Source organism: Rhinolophus sinicus, linkage group LG10, assembly GCF_036562045.2.
Source record: "Rhinolophus sinicus isolate RSC01 linkage group LG10, ASM3656204v1, whole genome shotgun sequence".
NCBI classification, from domain to species: Eukaryota; Metazoa; Chordata; class Mammalia; order Chiroptera; family Rhinolophidae; genus Rhinolophus; species Rhinolophus sinicus.
The window spans coordinates 26,181,329-26,196,446 of NC_133759.1; the positions used below are offsets into that span (position 1 = coordinate 26,181,329).

At 35.5% G+C, this 15,118-nt stretch overlaps 1 long non-coding RNA gene across 1 annotated transcript in view; it reads right to left on the bottom strand.

Annotated features, from left to right (window-relative positions):
• Positions 1-275: 275 nt before the first annotated feature.
• LOC109444555 (uncharacterized) overlaps positions 276-15,118 on the bottom strand; it is a 121,262-nt gene continuing 106,419 nt past the window's right edge. The window contains exons 6-7 of the long non-coding RNA XR_012489495.1: positions 7,872-7,980; positions 276-410 (exon numbers count right to left, since the gene is read on the bottom strand). This is a non-coding gene — a long non-coding RNA (uncharacterized LOC109444555). The remainder of the gene's footprint in view (positions 411-7,871; positions 7,981-15,118) is intronic.

The window sequence follows — 15,118 nt, forward strand, 5'->3', positions numbered from 1 at the left end:
AATGAACTTTTGAAATGTGAGTAGATATTACTGAATTGCCTTCTACAGGGGATTGTTTCAATTTATGCTCCCACCAGCAGTGCATGACGGTGTATGTTTTCCCCATAGCTTATCACCAAAGTGAATTGTGAAACTTGGATTTCTACCAATTCCATAAGTAAAAATGGTATATCAGTGTAATGTTTAATCTATTAATATGTGACACCCCCACCCCCCAAAAAACACACTCATTAAAAAAAACTAAAAAAAACCATGACATTATTTCTCACCATTCTCTGGGTTGGCTGGTCATTTCTGCTGGTTTTTCCTGGGTTTATTTGTTTGGCTACATGTAGCAGAAGGGACTGCTGGGGCTGGTCCCTCTGAGACAGCTCCAAAGCTGGTCATCTCTCTCTGTGTGGTCTTTAATCCTAAAAGAGGTCATACTGTGTATTCTCACAGGGTGGCAGCAGCATTCCAAGAGGTAATCCCAAACGTGCCCCACATTTTCAGATGTTCTAATGGCAAAGCAAGTTATATGTTCCAGCGCAGAGTCAAAACGGAGGGAACCTCACAAGAGCATTACTACTTGGAGGTATGATTCACTGAGGGACCATTGTGGTAAGTCTACCCAATTTAATGTGGTTTTAATTTGAATTTATCTTACTACTAACGATGATTAACTCAAAAGGAGGCACATTCATTTAGTAGTATGTTTATTTCCTTTTCTATCAAATGTCTAACATATCTTTAAGCAATCTTATTTTTCCATAGATTTATTGGTGGTTTTCTATTAGATTTTCAGGAATTTTCTTCTTTTTTTTTCCTTTTAGTTATAGTTGACACACAATATTATATTAGTTTCACACAACATATTGATTCAAGATTTACATACTTTATGAAATAGTCACCACAATAAGTCTAGTAACCATCTGTCAACATAGTTATTACAATATTATTGACTATATTCCCTATGCTGTACATTACATCCCCATGACTAATTTTATACTTGGAAGTTTGTACTTCTTAATCCCCTTGCCCTTTTCTGCCTATTCCGCCATCCCCTTCCTCTCTGGCAAACATTAGTTTGCTTTAGTAGCTATGACTTTGTTTCTGTTTCATTCTGTGTGTTTGTTTGTTTTGTTCTTACATTTCATATATAAGTGAAAGCATATGGTATTTGTCTTTCTCTGTCCAACATATTTCACTTAGTATAATACTCTCTGGGTCCATCCAAGTTGTTGTAAATGTCAAGAGTTCATCATTTTTTATGGCCAAGTAATATCCCATTGTATAGATATATCACTAATTCTTTATACATTCATCTGTTGATGAGCACCTAGGTTGCTCCCATATCTTGGCTATTGTAAACAATACTGAAATGAACGTGGGTGCCTATATCTTTTCAAATGTTTTTGCTTTCTTCAGATAATTACCCAGAAGTGAAACTGCTGGGTCCTATGACAGCTCTATTTTAATTTTTGGAGGAATCTCCATTCAGTTTTCCTATAGTAGCTGCAATACTTTATAATCCCACCAAGGGTTGCCTTCTCTCTACAGCCTCACCAACATTTGCTCTTGGTTGTCTTTTTCATAATAGCCATTCTGCCAGGTGTGAGGTCATTTTTCATTGTGGTTGTGATTTGTATTGCCCTGATGATTAGTAGTTAGTAATGTTGAGTATCTTTTCATGTGTCTGTTGGCTATCTTCAAGTTTTCTTTGGAGAAGTGTCTAATCAGGTAAGTTGCTCATTCTTTAATTGGATTGTTTGTGGGGTTTTTTGATGTTGAATTTTATGAGTTCTTTATATAGAATGGCTATTATCTCCTAATTTGATATAACACTAGCAAGTATTGTCTCTCATTCAGCAGGTTGCCTTTTCATTTTGTTGATGGTTACCTTGCTGTGCAGAAACTTTTTAGTTAGATATATTCCCATTTGTTTATTTTTAATTTTGTTGCTTGTGCTTTAGTTGTAAGGGCCATAAAATCATTACAAGACTCATGTCAAGGAGAATTTTTTTCCTCTTTTCTCCTAGAAATTTCATGGTTTCAGCTCTTATGTTTAAGCATGTAATACATTTTGAGTTAATTTTTCTGAGTGGTATAAGATAGGGGTCAAGTTTTACTCTTTTACATGTTAATATCCAGTTTTCTCAGCACTATTTATTGTTGAACATACTGTCTTTTTCTCCATTGAGTATTCTTGGCTCCTTTGTCAAATATTAGTTGACCATATATGCTTGGGTTTTTATGGGCTTTTGATTGTCCCATTGATCTAGTTGTCTGTTTTAATTCCAAAAGCACAGTATTTTAATCACTATAGTTTTATAGTATAGCTTGAAATCAGAAAGTGTGATGTCTCCTGATTTTTACTTCTTTCTCAGAATTACTTTGGCTATTCAGGTTCTTTGATGGTTTCATATAAATTTTAGGATTGTTTTTTCTACTTATGCAAAAAATGCCATAGGAATCTTGATGGGGATTGCATTGACTCTATAGTCTGGACATTTTATCTATATTAACTCTTCCAATCCCTGAACATAAAATACCTTTCCATTTATTTGTGCCTTCTTGATTTCTTTCATCATCAATGCTTTATATTTTCAGAGTTGAGATCGTTCACTCCCTTGGTTAATTCCTAATTATTTTATTGTTTTTGCTGATGTTGTAAATGGAATCAATTTCCTTTTAAAAAAACTTTGTTCTTATTGTATAGTAACGCTCCTGATATTTGTATATAAATTTGTATCCTGCAAATTTACTGAATTAGTAAGTTTTTCCTAGCAGTTTTTGGTTGAGTCATTAGAATTTTCTCCACATAAAATTATGTCTTCTGCAAATAGAGATGATTTTAATTCCTTTCCAAATTTAATGCATTTTATTTTGTTTAATTGCCTAATTGCTCTAGCTAGTACTTTAAGTACTATGTTGACTAGGAATGGTGAAAGTGGGCACCCTTGTCTTATTCCTGATCTTAGGAAAAAAAGCTTCTAACACTTTACCATTGAGTATGATGGTAGCTATGCGCTTGTCATATATGGCCTTTGTTATGTTGAGATATGCTTAATTTTTAAGTACTTTTATCATAAGCAGATGTTGAATTTTGCCAAAAGCTTTTTTGGCATCTATTGAGATGATCATATGATTCTTTACTTTTATCCTATTAATGTAATGTATTGCATTGATTGATTTGCATGTGTTGAAACATCCTTGTATCCCAGGGATAATTCACACTTGGTCATGGTGAATAAATTTGCTAATGTGCTGCTGAATTCTGTTTACTAGCATTTTGTTGAGAATTTTTGCATCTACATTCATCAGGGATATTGAAGAGTAATTGTTTTCTTTTTTCCTCGTACTGTTCTTATATGGCGTTGGTGTCAGAGTAATGCTGGCCTCCTAAAATGAATTTGAGAGTGTTCCCTCCTCTTCAACTTTTTGGAAGAGTTTGAGAAGGATTGGTGGTAATTCTTTAAATGTTTAGTAAAATTCACCAGTGATGTCATCTGGGCCTGGGCTATTCTTTGTTGGAGGTTTTGATTACTGATTCACTTTCCTTACTATTGATTTGTCTATTCAGATTTTCTAATCTTCCTAATTCAGTCTTGGTAAATTGTATGCTTCCAAGAATTGTTCCATTATTTCTAGGTTGTCTAGTTTGTTGATGTATAGTTGTTAATTGCGGCTGCTTATGTTTCTTTGTATTTCTGTGGTATCAGTTGTAAAGTCTCCTTTTTGTTTTGTTTTGTTTTGTTTTGTTTTTGTTTTCCTGATTAGTATAAGGGTTTTTCTTTATATAGAACCAACTCTTAGTTTGATTAATCTTTTCTATTATTTTCTGTTCTTTAGTTAATTTCTGCTGTAATCTTTATTATTTCCTTCCTTCTAACTTTGGGCTCAGTTTATTCTTTTTTTAGTTTAAAGTTGTGAAGTTAGGTTCTTTATTTGGGATCTTTCTTGCTTCTTAATGTAGGTGTTTATTGCTATGAACTTCCCTTTTATAACTGCTGTTACTTCATCCCATATGTTCTGTTATTCTGTGTTTCCATTTTTGTTTGTCTCAAGAAACATTTTTATTTCCCCTTTAACTTATCTTTGATCACACTGTTGTTTAGGAGTATTGTTTAATTTCCATATATTTCTGATTTTTCCAGTTTTCCTTGTTATTAATTTTTAGTTTCATGCCATTGTGGTCAGAGTAGATACTTGGTATGATTTTAATCTTTTTGAATTTGTGAAGACTCATTTGGGGACCTAAAATATGGTGTATCCTTGAAAATGTTCCATATGTGCTTGACAAGAATATGTATTCTGTGGTTGTCAGATAGAAGGTTACAGAACATTCTATGTCTATTAGATCCATTAGTCTATAATGTTGCTTAAATCTGCTCTTTTCTTATTGATTTTCTGGATGATATATCCATTGTTGAAAGTGGGATATTAAAGTTCCCAGGTATTATTGTATTACTGTTTCTCTTTTAGCTGTTAGTTTTTGCTTTACATACTCAAGTGCTTCAATATTGAGTGCATAAATATATAAAATTGTTGTATCTTCTTGATGTATTGACTCTTTTACCATTATATAATGACCTTCTTTTCTCTTTTTACCATTGTATAGTTTAAGGTCTATTTTATCTGATAAGTATAGTTATCCCTGTTTTTTTGGTTACCATTTGTTTAAATGTCTTTTTCTATCCCTTAACTATCAGTTTATGTGTGTTTTTAAGGCTAACATTAAAATCTTATAGACAATACATTGTTGAATCTGTTTAATTTAGCCATTCTTTGTCTTTTAATTAGATACTTTAATCTGTTTACTGTTTTAATTTAAAGTGCTTATAAATAAGGTATAATATTGCCATTTTGTTCACTTGTTTTTGGCTGTCTTGTAAATTCTTTGTTCCTTGTTTCCTACCCTGCTGTATTTTTCAGTATTTTGATGTCTTTCTTTATCAGTATCTTTTTATTTCTCTGTCATGTTCTTTTGTATAAGTGCTACAAGTTTTTTCCTTGTGGTTACCATGAGAATTGCATAAAGTATGTTAAAATCATAAAACACTAATTAAACTGATAACTTCAATAGAATTTCTAAAGTTTTTATTTTTAATTCTCCTTCCTCTCACATTTGAGGTTGTTGCTGTTACAATTTACATTCTTTTTAAAATATTGTGCAATTAATAGGTTATTGTACTTATAGTTATTTTATTTTTAAACTTTTGAGCTAGAGTTGTAAGTGAATTATGTAGCATTACTACCATATTACGGAATTTAACTTTGGGTATATATTTACTATTAATGGAGTTTTACACTACTTTTTATATTTTTATGCTGTTAATTAGCATCCTCTTACTTCCACTAAAGAACTCCCTTTAGCATTTCTTGTAAAGCAGGTCTAGTGGTTATGAATCCCTCAGCTCTTGTGGGTTTTTTTTTTGAGGTCATTATACCTCCTTAATATTGCTAAAAATACAGCTTCTCCTGGGATACAATTCTTGGTTGATGGTTTTTGTCTTTTAATGTTTTGAATGTGTCCTCCCATTATTTCCTTGCCTGAAAAGTTTCAATGGAGAAATCCACTGATACTCTTATGGGGGTTTTCTTGTATAGAACTTCTCTCTTTTCTCTTGCTACTTTTAAAGTCCTTTTTTTGTCTTAAACTTTTGACAATTTAATTATAATGTGTCTTGGTAAAGCCCTATAAGAGCTCAACCTTTTTGGGGTCCTTTGGGCCTCATGGATGTGGACAGTCATTTCTCTTACCAGGTTTGGAAAGTTTTCAGCCATTATTACTTTAAATATACTTTCTTTTCTCCTTTGCATTTCTCACAGTGCAAATATTGTATCTTCTCATTGTGTCCCATAAATCCTGAAAGCTTTCTTCACTCTTTTTATTCTTTTATTGTCTTTTTGTTTTTCTCACTGGATAATTTCAAATGTCCTATCCTCCAGGTTGCTGATATTTTCTTCTGCAAGTCAAGTCTGCTTTTGAAACTATCAAAAATAATATAACTGAACTGAAAAATTCAACTCTAAGATTTCTGTTATTTATTTATTTAGTTTTTTTATGGTTTTCCTTTGTCAAACTTCTCATTTTGTTCATGTATTGTTTTTCCAATTTGTTTAGTTGTCTGTCTCTGTGTTCTTGTACTTTGCTAGACTTTGTGAAGAGGATTACTTTGAATTCTTTGTCTGACAGTTCATAGATCTCCATTTCTTTAGGGTCATTTATAAGAGCTTTTATTCGTTTCCTTTGGTTCTGTCTTATTTACCTAATTTTTTTTTTGTGTGTGTGTGTGTGATCCTTGACTCTTTACATTGGTATCTGCACTTTTGAGTAATCAGGCTCCTTTTCCAGAATGCACAAGTTTGCTTTGACAGAGACAGATCATCTCAGTTTGGTTTTTGGGTGTGTCTTCTGGCATTGGCCTTTGGCACATGGGGCCTGCTATGAGGGTCATTTTATGGGCAGGGTGAATTTTCAAACTCTGAGGTCAAGGATACAAGGGTAGGTGTGCCAATGGCTGAGAACAGCTGAGTAGAACTGCTGGTTTTATTCTCTACCCAAGTGAAGCTTTGAGATGGGATTTGTGGTTGACTTGATTCTCTGGTCAGTATTACTAGAATGGTGTAGACTGGGTACTATATTTCAGTAGTAGACAGAGTGTGAATTAGCTACCCTGCCCTGGCAGGACAGCATGACAGGTCTGTATGACTTATTTGTTGAGGACCCAAATCAGGCAACAGTGTGCACTGATCTTGCTGGTCAGGTGAGTTCACTGGTTTTGCTCTGCAGGTGGGGAGCCAAGGGCTGTGCTCGCCTTTCACTTGCCACTGTAGCAGAGCTGTTGGATACACTCCACAGTGTCCAGTGGGCTCTGATTAGTTTCCCTGGTTGGGCAGGCTAACAGCAATATTTAGCAATGAGTGGGGCTACGAATTATTTTCCCTCTCAGGCACAGTGGAAGAAGCAGCCATAAAGCTCTTTATTTTCCTAACTCAAGCCAAACTGTAATCCAAATTTCTTTGTCAAACAGGGCCACTGTCTTTCATCTGCAGACTATTGGCTTTACCTGCCCTTCTCTCAGCTTGAGCATTGCAGGTGAATATAGTTTCCATGTGTTTTTGCCAGCCCTTCTGGACAGAGGGGGCCATGTTTCAGCTCACCTGCCTGGGTGGGGTGAGAAGGGACCACGCTAGGCAACTCCCAAATTTTTTCAAGCAGGCTTTCTGGCTAGAAGTCCATACTACCCTCAACCTTTGCTATGAATTATTTCCCTTGCTGGGTGTACCAGAGGAACCTTCCAAGCCCAATACTGGTTTTGCTCTGGGAGTGATCAGCTCCCCTAAGCCTCTCCTCAGCTTGAGCACTGCTTGGCTGAATGGCTTCCAGGAGCTCTTGCCACCCCTCTGGCCATATGGGGCAGGAGATACTCTTCCCCAGTGGGTAGTGCTATGACTCAGCTCCTTGCCTGGGTATGTGCAAACCAGGTCTAGGGCCGGCAAAAAATCTTTGTTTGAGGACCCAAGTCAAGCAGATCTGCATCTCCCCAAGTTCCCTGGTCAGCCTGTCACTGACTTGATTGTGTTATGAGCAAAGTCTCTGCTGGCACTACTTGTGCACTCAGTTTGCCAAGATCCTGTTGTTTGAAGCCCCTCCCCATCATAGTCAGGTTTCCAGTGGTTGTGCCCATATGTTCCCCTGCAGTCACTACAGAGCAAAACCAGAACAGGGTCTCCCATAAAGCAAACCTCATACTGGGGGGCTGCTTGATCCCCCTGTGCTCCCTTCTCCTACTGGAGGAACCAGAGGCTGAGGGGAGACCCCTCTGCATGGTGTTGTGCTGGCCCGGGGAGGAGCAACACAGTCAGTGTGTGGCTGCTTCTCTTACCTTGTAGTGAATTCTTGGTCTCTGTGGTACAGTGGGGTACTTCAGCCTCACCCCTGTGATCCAGCATTCTCTCTCTCAGTGAAGTCTTCTTCATGACTAGTTGTTATTTCTGTAAGGAGAAGCAAAGTCAGGAATGTCCTATGCTGTCATTCTGGTGACTTCACTCCTGTGATTAATACTTAAATCAGTAGATTTTGAATAAAGCAGATTATCCTCTATAATGTCTGTGGTCCTCATCCAATCAGTTTAAGGCCCTTGAGAAAAGCCTGAGGATCCTACAGAGGAAGGAATTCAGCCTCCAGTCTGTAATCTAGAAATTTTGCCTGAATATTTCAGCGTTCAGTCGCAAGACTACAATATTATGAGGAGAAAAAATAATTTTCCCTCTACCCTTCTAGGTTTTTGGCTGAGATCCCCCTGTAATAAAAGGTGGCTTACTAGGAGAAAAACAAACAGAAGTTTAATTACATATATAGCTCCTGTGTACATGGGAGATATCCAGGAAAACTGAACGACTTCCCCAAATGGCCTAAGACACCATCGTAAATACTACCTTGAACTAAAGACAAAAAGAAAAAAAGAAAAGAAAAGATGTTGGGGGTGTGGGGCTGTTATGGAGAGTTGTCAGGCCAAAGCACAGTTATTGAGGGCAGGGTTGTTATGCCAATTAAGTTGGTGCCCTCTCCACTGGTAAGAATGTCTGGCGAGTTGGTTATTCTCATACCTGGGACCCTGAGGGAGACACCCTTAAACAGATTTCCCTTGTAAATAAATGTCTCTTACTAAAGGGTAATTTCTACTTCATTTTTGGAGCTTTTTCTATGTCTGCTGTTTCTTAAAAATAACCAGCTAAAAAGTATCCTTATGCCAAAGAGGCATATTTTAGGGTGATATGTGCTCCTTTTCAGTCCTAACTTTGAAACTTCAAGTGAAGTTTCAGAAGTCAATTTGATAGTTGCTCTATCTCTCATTGAGCCCATCTCTCAGTCCTGAGGATAGGTCAGTCTAGTGAAACAGTGTGTCTCTCATTTCAGTAGGTGGGCTTCCAAATGTAGGCTATGTGATGTGAGCAATCAGGTATTTAATAAGAGGCATTTCTATTGAGACAAAAGAAAAACAAAGATTAATGTTGGAGCAGACTATAAACGTAGTCTGGGTCCATTCCAGGTTTCTAGATGCTGGGCTCAAAGAATCATTTGCAGTTTGAATATCTCAGATTGATATCTTTTATGTTGAGGTAAACTTTCTGAGTGACCACATAGCAACAGGTCCAAGGATTATCTAAATGTAAGCTATTGTGGTAATTTCTCTGAAGTTTATATCAAGTTGTTCCCATCAGTTTGCAGAGCTTAAGGGAAAGAAAACTTTTTGTTCTTCGTGATTCCAAGTCAAAAGTTTGGAAGAAAATTAGAAATGTTCGTTTGGAGATTCATAGTTAGATATTTGAGACCTCTAGAGTAATTCAAGACCCAGCCCAGTTTACAGGTAGGAAACAAAACCACAAAGAATTAACAGCAATAGAATCTAATCTTCCATTGACAAGAAGGATCTTATATTAATCTCAAAGTGTCAAACCAGTAAGCCTTTTAATGGCTTAACCATGGATGTAAGAGGCATCTCAAAGAGGATGCAAAGGATGCAGCCCTCACAAGATCCAAAAATTTCACTTTCAGGGTTAGCCTAAAAAGGCAAAGACCTTCCATGTCACAGGCAGTAAGAATGTTATGGTGAAAACAGTGTCTCTCATTTCCCCATAAAAACATGAGACACCTCCAGTCACAGACTCACTAATCTTAATACAAGAGAGGCATTACTGGAATGAAAGTTTTCCAGAGCTAACAAGACAATAACGGTTGAGGTGACAAAGGCTCCTTATGACCAACTCCCTTGAAAGCTGGCATGGTGGAAAAAGAACATGCTGCTTCCAAGATCCATAGCCTGTTCAGCTGTCCACCAGATGAATGCCAACACACGTATCTTCTGGCTGGCAGAGACCAGTGAAAGTATTGTCACTAGTCGCAAAGCCAAGCTCTCAAGACATAAAACAAAACAAAAGGAAAACCTCATGTGCCTATGCATGGTTCTCCTCTTATGACAAATGATACAAAAGACAGAGACAAAAGAAAATAATGACCACGGGGGGGGGGAAGTATCAATAGAAAACAAGAGTACGCATAACAAATCTTTACCAGAGGAACTAGTTCACATATTTTCTCCTGCTAATTTCTACATTCGGAAAGGAAAGGACAAGATTAAATTTTTACCTTCCTCTCTCAACTGGGCACTACAGAGTGAAATTGGGGAGTGCTGACTTTTGTAAGAATTCTTACTGTTTGCTGGCTTCTGCCAGTTTTCCTATCAGCAGGCTCAGCAGGTCTTATCATAAATCGCCAATCTGTAGGGGAGAAAAAATAATTTTCCCTCTACCCTTCCAGTTCTTAGCCTAAATGCTCCCTCTTGCCCTGTAATAAAAGGCAGATTAGCAGGATAAGAGCAAACAGAAGTTTAATAACATGTGTACCTCCACAAAAACTGACTAAGTGGCCCAAGTGGCCTAAGCTACCACCTTAAATACCATCTTCAGCAAAAGACAAAAGATGGGGTCAGGGAGAGTCAGTTATGGGAGTTTATGTGGCAAAGCACAGTAAATGACAGTATGGTTGTTAAGCAGATTTAAATTGATGCCTTCTCCATTGATAAAGGTCTCTAGAGATTTGGTTATCTTCCTCTTCCTAGTACAGAGAGGGAAACACCTATAAAGCATGAGCCAAGTCCCTAAAATGAATTTCTTTCAGTATGTATATTCTGTTTTTCTGAAGAACCCTGACTAATACAGATGGAAATTCAAATATTAAAAAAAAAAAAAAAAAAGTCAGCCCATAGATGGAAACACATTACTGAAAATAATTTAGGGAGAAGGTATGTCAAGGAAAATGGGGATGACTATTCATAAAAACCACACACAATTTTTTAAAAAAAATTTAGATACATTTGACTTCTTAGAAATTAAAAGTATTTGCAATTCCCTTAATCTTCCCCATAAATAAATTGGCAAAACTATATTGAAACCTAATTACTTTAAATATGACAAACAGAAGCCTATTTTATTACGTAAAATATTTATAATATTCATGTGAACACAAAAGGGATCATGTACCATGCAAACCTGACATCTTCACAGGGGACCTGAATGGCAGGCCTTACAAATTGACTAAAAGGAACCACACAGATTGGCCTGAACATAAAAATCCCTAACTGAGTGGGTCATGGTGGGCAGTCACATCATAGGCCTTCTTTGATAAAGGCCAATCTTCACCTTAACTAATTCTTGTCTATTGTCTCTGTGCATTTAGGATAACATATCTCTGAAATGTCAGAGTAATTTTCTTTTCTAAACACCTTGAAGGCACAACTGCTAGCACCAGAACACAGGACCACAGAACCCCTCACTGTTATCCTGTTGCCCACATAGCATCTCTATGTGCTATAAATGTTAGTTATGAACTATCTTGTACCCACTGATGTAAAAGAAGTATGTGTGTGTCTCCATTTTGTTTTTTATCCATTCTTAGAGATTTTCCCACTTAGCTTTCTCCTGCCACCTTAATCTACCACCAATGAATTTCATGTGACCCTCTCTACATCTTCTTTTGTTCCAATGTATAAAAGCTTCAGAACTGCCATTCTCCAGGCATTTTCTCAATCTGTTGAAATTTTGCTTCTGATCATGTCCTCAAAATTTTGGCTCAAATAAACTCATAAAACTTTTTTATATGCTGGACATTCTTTCATCGACATTAATAACGAAAACATTTAGCTCTCAATGAAGGATAAAAACATGAATACTTAAGTATTAAAGAGTAACTAGTAACTATTAAAACGTATGAAAATGGAAAATCTAATGATAAAGGAACAGATCAAAAGCAATTAGACATTTTTATCTGTTAATTAAATAAAGATTAAAATAAAAATGATGCTGTTAATATTAACATTGTCTGAAGAAATAGAAATATGGTAGCATTGACCTTTTCCTTCTGACGCTATGGCCTACAGCTTTTTCTCAAGAGCAATTAGACAATGTATAGCAAGTGTTATATAAATGTTTATATTTTCCAATTCTGTAGTAAAACTTCTGGACTTTCTTCTAAGAAGATAACTCAGAATATAGAAAAATATTAGTATACAAAAACTTGACTTTTATGTTGTAATGGTGAAAAATTGTAACGGTGACTTTTATGTTGTAACGGTGAAATAAACAATACACATGTTTAATTATGTGTGAATAATTAATTACGAAAACATCATATATTGGGACAAAATATAAAAATTAAAATTATGACTATGAAGATAAATAGTTCAAGAATATAAACATTTTAGATTAAAAATAAGAAGAGGTAAGCTTGTATATATGGTCTTATTGCTGCTTATATAAAACAGACATATGACAATAATTTTAAACTGATAATTTTAGTGGTGGCAAGATATTCATATGAGTTTGGCTTTTTCCTTTGTCACTATGTAAATTTTTTGTACAACAATTCATTTTATTTTTCTTTTCAAAATCATAATACAAAAAAATAAGCAGTTTTCTTTAAACACATTTTTCTTTAACAGTTTTTATTTAATGTCCAGCTGTTTTAATTATGATTTCTATATTTGTGAAAATTATGGAAAAATAACCCCATTTTCAGGAAGAAATGCTTCTATAATTTATGTCTATCTTTTAGTACACAGAAACATAATCAAGCTACTTAAAAAGAATCACAAAAAAAACCCATGAAAATTGTAACTGTAAATAAAATATAAACAAAACTGGTAGAGTGTTTCAAGCAATTAAATTATGCATTCAAAAAGTTAATGAAAAATATACTATATGATCAACTATATAGATAGCAAAGGTAATTTCCTTCATGTATATATTCTTGAATTTATTCCAATCTATTTTTTGGGAAGTTTGCAATGTAAGCATATACAATAAACCTCACTTGAGGTGATAGTGTTCCCTAAGTGTGCAACATGCATAGTCAATTAATGCAAAAGAGATAAAGTCTGGACCAAGGTCAGAAATATATAAATCTCCATAGTGCAATCTAGGTATAAGCTACTGAGGAAGGAATTATACCTGAATTTGAGAAGACAAAGGTCAATTACTATTTCAGTTATTTAACCTCACAGAATTATCTGTCTCAGATAATTCTGGAAACTCATTAAAAGACCTAGTGGATTAGTCTCTTCTCTGAAACTTAGGCTGCAAATAATGGACTACCAAGCAGAAGCTGTGATATGGCAAACTCTAATTAAAAAAATTGTTTCTATGACGGGGACAAGAGAATTGATTTTGAAACCACTTGGTTTTATTGACACAAGGAGGTGATGAAGCATTTTTCTTTTCTCTCTCCTAACTGGGGAGCTAGCAGATAATATTCTGGGAAATTTTCAATGTCTCTAACAGGAGTGGATACTAGGATCAAAATACATCTTTCCTTTTGTGAAAGCGATGCGCCTAAAAGAAAATAAAACATATACTGCTGCTTATTACAGGCAGTATATTAAACTGAAACCTCAATATGATTTTGTGCATATATATGTGTGTATACACACACACACACACACACACACACACACGAGTAGAGAGCGAGAGAGAGCCCCCCAAAAATGTATACACATTTTAAGAAAGGAAAAAATTGTATTAAAATTGTAATACTCGATATATACTGATAACAAAAGATGAATACAAGTCATGTGTATGCATTTTTTGGCACCCCGGTATATATAACTTGGTTAAGTATAGGTTCCTTAATAATGCATATATACGAGGTATTAACAGAACTCGTGATCCATGAACTCTAAGATTAAACGTTCTTTAATCTTAAAGTACACAATCAAGTATACAATCATTAGGAGACTTCTCAGTGTTATTGACAATATACAGTTAAATGTTTGCTTCAAAAATGTGAGTGTCTCAGATGGGTACATGTGTACCTCTGGCTCCATTAGCTATGACCAAGGGAGAAGAGTCAAATAATGTACACATGGCACCAGGGGGATATTCCTAAAGCAGGAGTATCTCTAACAGTGATATACATGCAAGAATTGCTGACTTCAGTCTTCGAGGATGAGAAATATGTGAATAGGAAAGTAGAAAAAGAAGGCACTGTGAAATGAGAGGACACATCTCATGAGAAGAATTTATGAGGAAGCAAAAGAAAGACATTAGTGAACAGATAATGCATGTTAATACTGCAAATTTGTGTTTAAGTGCAATAATTGGGAAAGTAGGAAGGAACTAGTTTGTGAAAATTATTGAATATTATGACAATAATTTACACTTACCCATTAGACTGTAGACAGTGGAAACTGATAATTCTCAAAGAAGAAAAGCCATAAAGGAAACATTGGTTAGAAAATGTATCCTCTTATCTTTATGTGGACTATACTGATCAAGGAAAAGACTGGCACTAAATCCATTAATTATGGGTCATGCTCACTCAATATCCATGTTCTTCCCTATCTTCCTTGTAAGTGTGAGAGGCCAATGAACTATGGTTGGAAATGTGTTGCCTCCAAGGTAATTCATGAATAGACTGTAACTATCCAGATCTCTCTTCTTTTGTCTTGGGGGTCCTGGAGGCCTCACGTTGAAATAGTAAAAGCCATATGATAAAAAGAAGTTTGAATTTCTGAATCACCGTTTGGTAAGGTGCTGCACTGAAGAGGTCACAGTAACAGACTATATGAGTGATAAAAAATATATTTGGCTATATACAGTAGGTTATGCCTCTGAGATTTAGGGTTACTTCTATAGCATAAATCAGTTTAGTGGCTCTCAAACTTGAGCATGCATCAAATTTAGTAGATCTCTAGTGGAACTGAAAATAATGTATTTCTAATAAGTTCTCAGGAGATGCTGATTCTGCTGTTCTGGGGAATACACTTTGAAAACCACTGGCCTAGGCAAACTAGAAAAATCAGATACCTCCTGTAAGCTACAGTTTGTCTCTGAGTTAGGATAGTAACAGTGGGAATTTTTTTTTTTAGGGATAAATATAAGAAATGTTTTTAAAAAGTAGTTAAAAAGAGAAGTCATACATCTTATCCAAATTTTATATCATTTGGGGGTTAATAGCAGAAAAGCAGTCTCTTGATGACAGATATTTCGAGCCTAAGTTACATTGGATGTTCATTCTCTCTTCTTGACTTAGTGACTGCTATCTTTTTTTTCCTTTTTCTTTCCATTTTTGGAAACT